Source organism: Sapajus apella, unplaced genomic scaffold, assembly GCF_009761245.1.
Source record: "Sapajus apella isolate SASKATOON/1434 unplaced genomic scaffold, GSC_monkey_1.0 scaffold1, whole genome shotgun sequence".
Classification (NCBI taxonomy): domain Eukaryota; kingdom Metazoa; phylum Chordata; class Mammalia; order Primates; family Cebidae; genus Sapajus; species Sapajus apella.
In genome coordinates this window covers 57674644-57681940 of record NW_022436941.1, presented here as the reverse complement: position 1 = coordinate 57681940, position 7297 = coordinate 57674644, and positions in this window count along the sequence as shown.

Here is a 7297-nt window from a genome sequence, read left to right as displayed (position 1 = left end):
ACCATAGTTAGTGCTATGCAGATAATTAAAACAGGGTGATTGGAAAGGTGGTCAAGGGATATCTTAAATGCTTAAGGCACCATCCATGCACCAATCAGCGGGGCAGTGTGGCAGGCAAGGAACCCAGCAAATGTGAAGTTTCAACAACTGGAGCAAGTGTGGTGTGCTTAAAGAGCTGAAAGAAGGACATTGTTGTTGGACACAGAGGGCGAGAGGAGAGAGTGGTATAAAATGAGTTTAGTGATGGTATTGGAACTAGACTTTACAGGAAAAATGGAGAGTTCAGATTTTGATCTAAGTACTATGGAAAACCACTTGAGGTTTTTGAAATACCACTTTTTTTTCTGCTGGCAGAGAGAAAGGATGGGAGAGGGAAAAGAGTGAACGCTGCAAGTCACGCCAAAGATTTTGGCAAGAGGCCAGGCTGCAGATGAGAAGAATGGTTTAGACTATAGTGGTGGAATTGAGGATTGAAAGGAAGTCATGGGTTTTGATTGCATTTGGATTATGTGTGGGTGGATGGTAGCATCTTTAACTGAGCTGGAGAAGGCAGAGAGAGGGGCAGGAATAGGTGGGAGTAGGTAAGAAGTGGAAACTAGGATTTATGAAGGCATTCATTCCTCCCCCAACGATTGACATTTTTAAAAATCTTAAACTTTTCTTTTCAAAATGGCTTGCTACTAATCAATACTGTTGCTTTAAGAAGCAATTTAAATGTATTGGCTGTGCTCAGGGTTTTATCCTCTTTGTAAGCGTTAAGATTATTTTATCCAACTATGCCTTGTATTCCTTGTCTACCAACATAAAATGACAAATGACCTCCATTGGAAATTCAATTAGAGTGACATTTTCTTTATTTATTAATTTTGAGAAAATTAATCTTTTTAATATGCTGTCATCCCATTAATGAATGTGAACATGGTGTATCTTTTCCTGTGTTCAAATTTTATGTCCTTTAATATATTTTTATAATTTTCTTCACATAGATCTTTTGCTTTTCTTGTTAAATTTATTCCTAAGTATTTTTTAGTACTGTTTCTAGTTCAAAAAGTTTTTTAAACTATCTTCTTCCTTTAGGTGATTATAGATAAAATGAAGAAAATAACTATTTCTTTTTTCTTTTTTTTTTTTTTGGCATTTATCTTGTATTCTATGACTTACCAAATTTTCTTACTAATGCTACTAGGGTTTTTTTCGTGAATACCTTAGATTTTCTAGTCATTTAGTTATATCAACAAAAGAGACATTTTTATCTCTTCTATTCTATTTATACCAGCTACTTATTGTTTTTTGTATTTATTAGAACTTCTGAAACAATGCTAAATAATAATAGGAATTATCAGTTTTAATTAAAATTATTGTAGTGGTTCACCTTTAGGAATATACTGTTGTTTTTTGTTTTTAGTTAATTGTCTTGATTCTATTAATTTTATTCTAGTGATAATTTTTATCACTAATATTTGTTGCATTTTATCAAAAATATTTTTCAGTATTTATTGGTGTAATATTTTTTATTTTGTAGGTATCATAGGTTATGTTGATAAAATTCCTGAATATGTTGATGTATAGATTATGTTGATAATAAGTATTTCTTGGTCACACAGTGTATTAATCTTTTGATACATTGCTGAATCCTATTTGCTAACACTTAATTAAGCATTGATATATAGTCAGATAAACCGCACAAATTTGTATAAGGACACAAATAAAAATGAAAAATAAATGAGGACATAAAGAAATTTTAGGCCGGGTATGGTGGCTTATGCCTGTAATCCCAGCTCTGTGTGAGGCTAAGGTGTGGGGATCACTTGAAGCCAGGCATTTGAGACCAGCCGGGGACACGTAGGGAGACCCTCCACTTTAAACAGAAAACATTTAAAAACGAGCTGGGTATTGTGGCACACACCTTTAGTCCTAGCTACTCAGGAAGATGAGGTGGAAGGATTGCTTGAGCCCAAAAGTTGATGCTACAGTGAGCTATGATCACGCCACTAAACACCAGCCTGGGTGACAGAGTGAAACCTTGTCTTTAAGGAAAACAAACCCAAAACTTTATATTTGAAATTTTAAAATACAGCTTATAAACTGGATTAAGCAGATATACAGAAAGACCCTTGCAACCCTCAAATATAATATATAGTTTCGAAGTTATAATATTTGAATATTGATAAAGATTGATTTTGTACCTGCCTACAGATTTCAAAAATGTCACTATTTTACAGGCTATAGTTTTCTTCATAACATAATGAAATTAAAATGAATAAGTATGGTAAAAAATATCTATTTGGAAAATAAGAAGCACATTCCCTGACAACCCTCATATGAATTTTTAAATCAAAATTATAAACTCTATATAAAGCAATGGAAAGGAAAACGCTTTATACAAAAATCGGTGGAATGTAGTGAAAGATGGATTTGGAAAAAAGTTTTGTCTTATGTGCTTTCGTTTTTAAAGAGATGAAAAAATCTTTAAAAAGCACCATAAGAAATTAGAAAAAGAGCACAGATTTCCAGGATTTGTACTTTGTCAACTCTTTTCCTTTCCAATATCCATCTTTTTGTATTTCTGTACCATGCTTTAAAATATATGTTCCATATGCTCTTCCAGACCACTAATATGTATCTCAAAAGTAACTTCTCCTTCAGTACTGGTTATTACAGTAGAAATTACAGGATGATTTTCTTTAATATTCTGAAAATGTTCCTTTGTGCTGTATTGGAACTTGTTTAAGTCCCCTCAAAGAGCTCTTTTAATTTTTCTTCACTTATGCTTCAGTCATTCTACTGAGCTGGGGTTCCATCCATTCTGACTGATTTTTCCCTTTGTTTGTTGAGCTGCCATACAGTCTCCTGACTCAGGAGAGGAAGACAGATCAGATTTGGTAGTGGGGGAAAGTGAGTTGTATCTGGGCTGCCTTGTTTTCTCCTCCTCCTCTTCCTCCTCCCCTTCCTCCTCCTCCTCCTCCTCCTCCTCCTATCTGCTCTGATTTGACTTAAATACATCTTATGTTAGGCATTTTGGTTTGTGATAGACATGGCAAACATGACCAGCCAGTTTTCACCAATGATGGTGGCAACAATGTCAGGGACATGGTAGAAATTAACCATGGGTACTAAGGGAGTAAAGATCATAATACATACCAGTGGCATTTGGAAGAGATGGAAGGATAGCATGTGTTAGATAGCATGTAAAGCACCATGCTAATTGTGGAACTTGAGATGGCAGGTTATGAAGAAGGAAGCAATAAAGTGATTAGGTGGACACAGGTAGTGTTATGGAGAACCATTAATTCCAGGCTAGATTCTCTTGATCCTAGATGCTTCTTAAGCATATTTCTTTAATGTTTTGGTTAGGTGTTTTAAAATCTACATTTAACAATATTAGTAAGATGGCCTGGAGTGCAGTGGGAATGAGATTAACACTTCTTATGGGTTGCAGAGGAGGACTCCAGGTTGACTGTAAGGACTACTGAAACTTGGTAGCTCATTCCATTATTTATGTCTATCTTTTCCTATTGAGACAGATCTATTTGATTTTATTAAGAATATAGTATTGTTATAAACCAAAATGACGTAGGAGAGGAGTTTGTAGCAAGCCACTGTGACAGTTTAGTGGCGACTGGAAGCAGGAGCCAGCAAGGGGAAGTGGATCTTGCCTATTATGGATAGGGGAAAAAAAAAAAAAAAGGCACTTCTAAAGCAGGGTAAAAAAGAACCAGAAAGTGTGAATTCAGGGAGCGCCATTACAGGCTGTAGAGATGCATGAGGACCACTTACTTTCCCAGGCTTAGGTTTGGTATCGGGCTGGTTCTTTGGCTACTAGCTCCTTCTCTGTGATCAGAAGGTTTTCGTGAAAGGATATCGGTATTCTTTGAAAATAAATATTCTTTCACATGTTCATATCACAGGAAAAAGAGAAAAGTACCAGTCATTAGGGGTCAAATAATTACCTTACTATCTGTCTTATTCTATGAAGGATCTTAAAAAAGTTTATGGAAAATGCATATTATGAAAAAAGGATCAATGGATTTTATTTTTTTTGCAACAGAATAAATGCATACTAACTTGTTATAACATGTCTGAACAGGATCTAGTTTGAGGCACTAAGAAGGATAAAATATCAGTTTGATAACAGCCCCCATGAGAGCCATATAAGTTCTACTAAAATTAAAGCAAGAACAAACACCAAACTTATGGTGAATCTTGGGTGGAAGAATGATGAAATCTTCCTTGCTCTACAGAAAGTTTATGGGGACAGTATCCTAAAGAAATCAGCTGTTTATAAATGGATAGTTTTAAAAGGGGACCATGAACGGAGCTGGAGGCCATTATCCTTAACAAGCTATGCAGGAATAAGAAACCAAATATTGCATGTTCTCACTTACAGGTGAGAGCTAAATGATGAGAGCACGTGGACACATGGAAGAGACAACAGACAATGAGATCTGTTGGAGGTTGGAGGGTGGGAGGTGGAAGAGGTTCAGGAACAATAGCTAATGGGTACTAGGCTTAACACCTGGGTGACAAAATAATGTGTACAACAAACCTCCATGACACCATTTCACCTATATAGCAAACCTGCACATGTACCCCTAAACTTAAAAGTTGAAAAAAAGAAAGGATGAGACAATGCTGAGAATGAAGCCCATAGCGATAGACCATCTACATCAATTTGCAAGAAAAAAATCAATCTTGTTTGTGCCGTAATTGAAGATGACCGATTAACAGCAGAAACAATAGACCAACACGATAGTCATATCAATTGGTTCAGCTTACGTAATTCTGATTGAAAAATTAAAGTTGAGCAAACGTTCCACTCAATGGATACTAAACCCAGCACACCCAGATCCACTGCAGACAAAAGCAGACCTTTCCATGAAAATTTAAGACAAATGGGATAAATATGCTAAAGCATTTTTTTGAAGGATTGTAGCAGGAGGTAAAACATGGCTTTACCAGTATAATTCTGAAGACAATACACAATCAAAGTAATAACCACCGAGAAGTGGGAGTGGTCCAGTGAAAATTGGACCAGTCAAAAGCAAAGGTCATGGCAACAGTTTGGGATACTCAAGGCGTTTCGCTTGTTGACTTTCTGAAGAATCCAAAAATAAAAACATCTGCTTATTCTGTGGGTGTTTTGAGAAACTTAGCCAAAGCTTTAGCAGAAAATCCCCAGGAAAGCCTCATCAGAAAGTCCTTCTTCACCATGACAATGCTCCCGCTCATTCCTCTCATCAAACATGGGTGATTTTGCAACAGATTTGATGGGGCATCATTAGGCATCTATCCATGTTACAGTCTTGATTTGGCTCCTTCTGCCTTTATTTCTAAATCTTAAGTTTTTAAATGACTCCATTTTCCTTTAGTTAATGATGTAAAAAGACTGCATAGACATAGTTAAATTTGCAGGACCCTCAGTTCTTTAGGAGTGGACTAAATGGCTGGTATCATTGCTAACAAAAGTGTCTTGAACTTGATGGACTATATTGAGAAATAATGTTTCTATTTCTTATTTTTATCTTTTAATTCAAATTTTCCATGAACTTTTTGAAACTCCCTCATATATCTTTGTTCATGTCTGAGGAAATATTGATAGGCTTCTAAAGTACCTATCACAAAGTGTGATGGACTTAAAAAGATCAAATATAACAATTTTATAATGGTTAAATTAAGTGATTTATTAATTCCACACTAAACCAATATAATAATGCTTGCTTATATGATTTTATGATAGGCAAAAAATTGTATTTGATATTGTATTTTAAGTGAGTAATTTTGCAGGCTTGGGTGCTGATGGAACAAATCTATCACCTTTTTTCCTAAATGGCTTGTGCTTTTGACATTGTTGAAGAAATTTTCAACTCTGGATATTCTATATTTCCTTCCAAACAGTTTTATGTTTTTTTATGTTTAGATTTTTAATCTAATTGAAGTATATTTGTTGTATTATTTTCAACTCTGGATATTCTATATTTCCTTCCAAACAGTTTTACCAGTTTGTTTTCTATGTTTAGATTTTTAATCCACTTGAAATGTATCCACACTAAACGTAGTATGAAGTTGAGATCTAAGTTTATTTTTCCCCTTACACCATTTGTTGTAGAGTCACTTTTCCCCAGTGATTTGGGTATATATCAATCAGATACTACATTTCTCTAAATGCATGGTTCCATTTTCTGTATACCATTCTGTTCTATTGGCCCATTTTCCATCCCTGTACCAATACCACATCATACAAATTACCACAGCTTTTTATTATATTTTATACTTGACCTTTGGTAAAGTAAGACCCTCATTTTGTTCTTTGTCTTCAAGAGTATGTGTTTCATCTATAAACTATCATCATCTCTTCTTCTTTCCCCCTAGAAGTGAATGGACAATCAATCTGTCATTTAAAGTGAGATGACCTAGAGTTTAATCTATCACTCATTACTTTTAAAAATCATCTGTCACTCCTTAAGATTCCTTATGTGTAAATGGGAAAATTACTAGCATCATCTCAGATGATGGATGCTAATGCATTTGAAGTTAGCAGTTAGGATTGTATCTCATACTGTCTGGGTTTGAATTTCTGCTCTCCCATTTACAAGATGTAAGACCTTGAACAAGTTTCTCAACCTTTTGAAACCTCAGTTTCCTCATCTGTAAAGTGGGGATAAAATAATATTATTTTTAAAATATGAGATTATATATCAGCTTAACATAGTATTAGTATATAAATAATAAATGTCCTATTTTGATTTGTTTTCTCTTGAAGTCATGAATCAAGTTATGGAGGTGTGAAAACTAAGGCTATGTACAGAGGTTGTGTGCAGGAAAAGTAATATGGCAAAGAACGATGAAAATTGGAGAACAATAAATTAAAAGGAAGATGGGGTCAGATTATAAAAGATATTCAAAAGTTGGTGAACTTAGGGAAGAGAATAAACTTGTAGAAAGCATTTGCTTGCTTATATCTTCTCATATTTATTTATTTTTCTTCTCACCCTGGTGAGATTTGATGATTATACCCATTTTATACATGACATCAAGCAACTTAGTCAAGTCATGCAGATGATAACTGTTTGAACCAGGGCGTGGACCTTTGTATAATTCTAAATCTTGTGTTCTTCTCTCTGCATAAGGCAGAAGGAGTTTGGGCTATGTGTTAAATGTTTTAAAAAGAATATTTCAAATAGATGGGTTTGGCAGTATGTGCAGATTGTCACGTGGGGAGTGGATGGGAAGTGACAGTAGGGGCTCAGAGGTAGAAGGGCCAGGCTATTTCAGGCTTGTGGAGACAAGGAAATGAAGG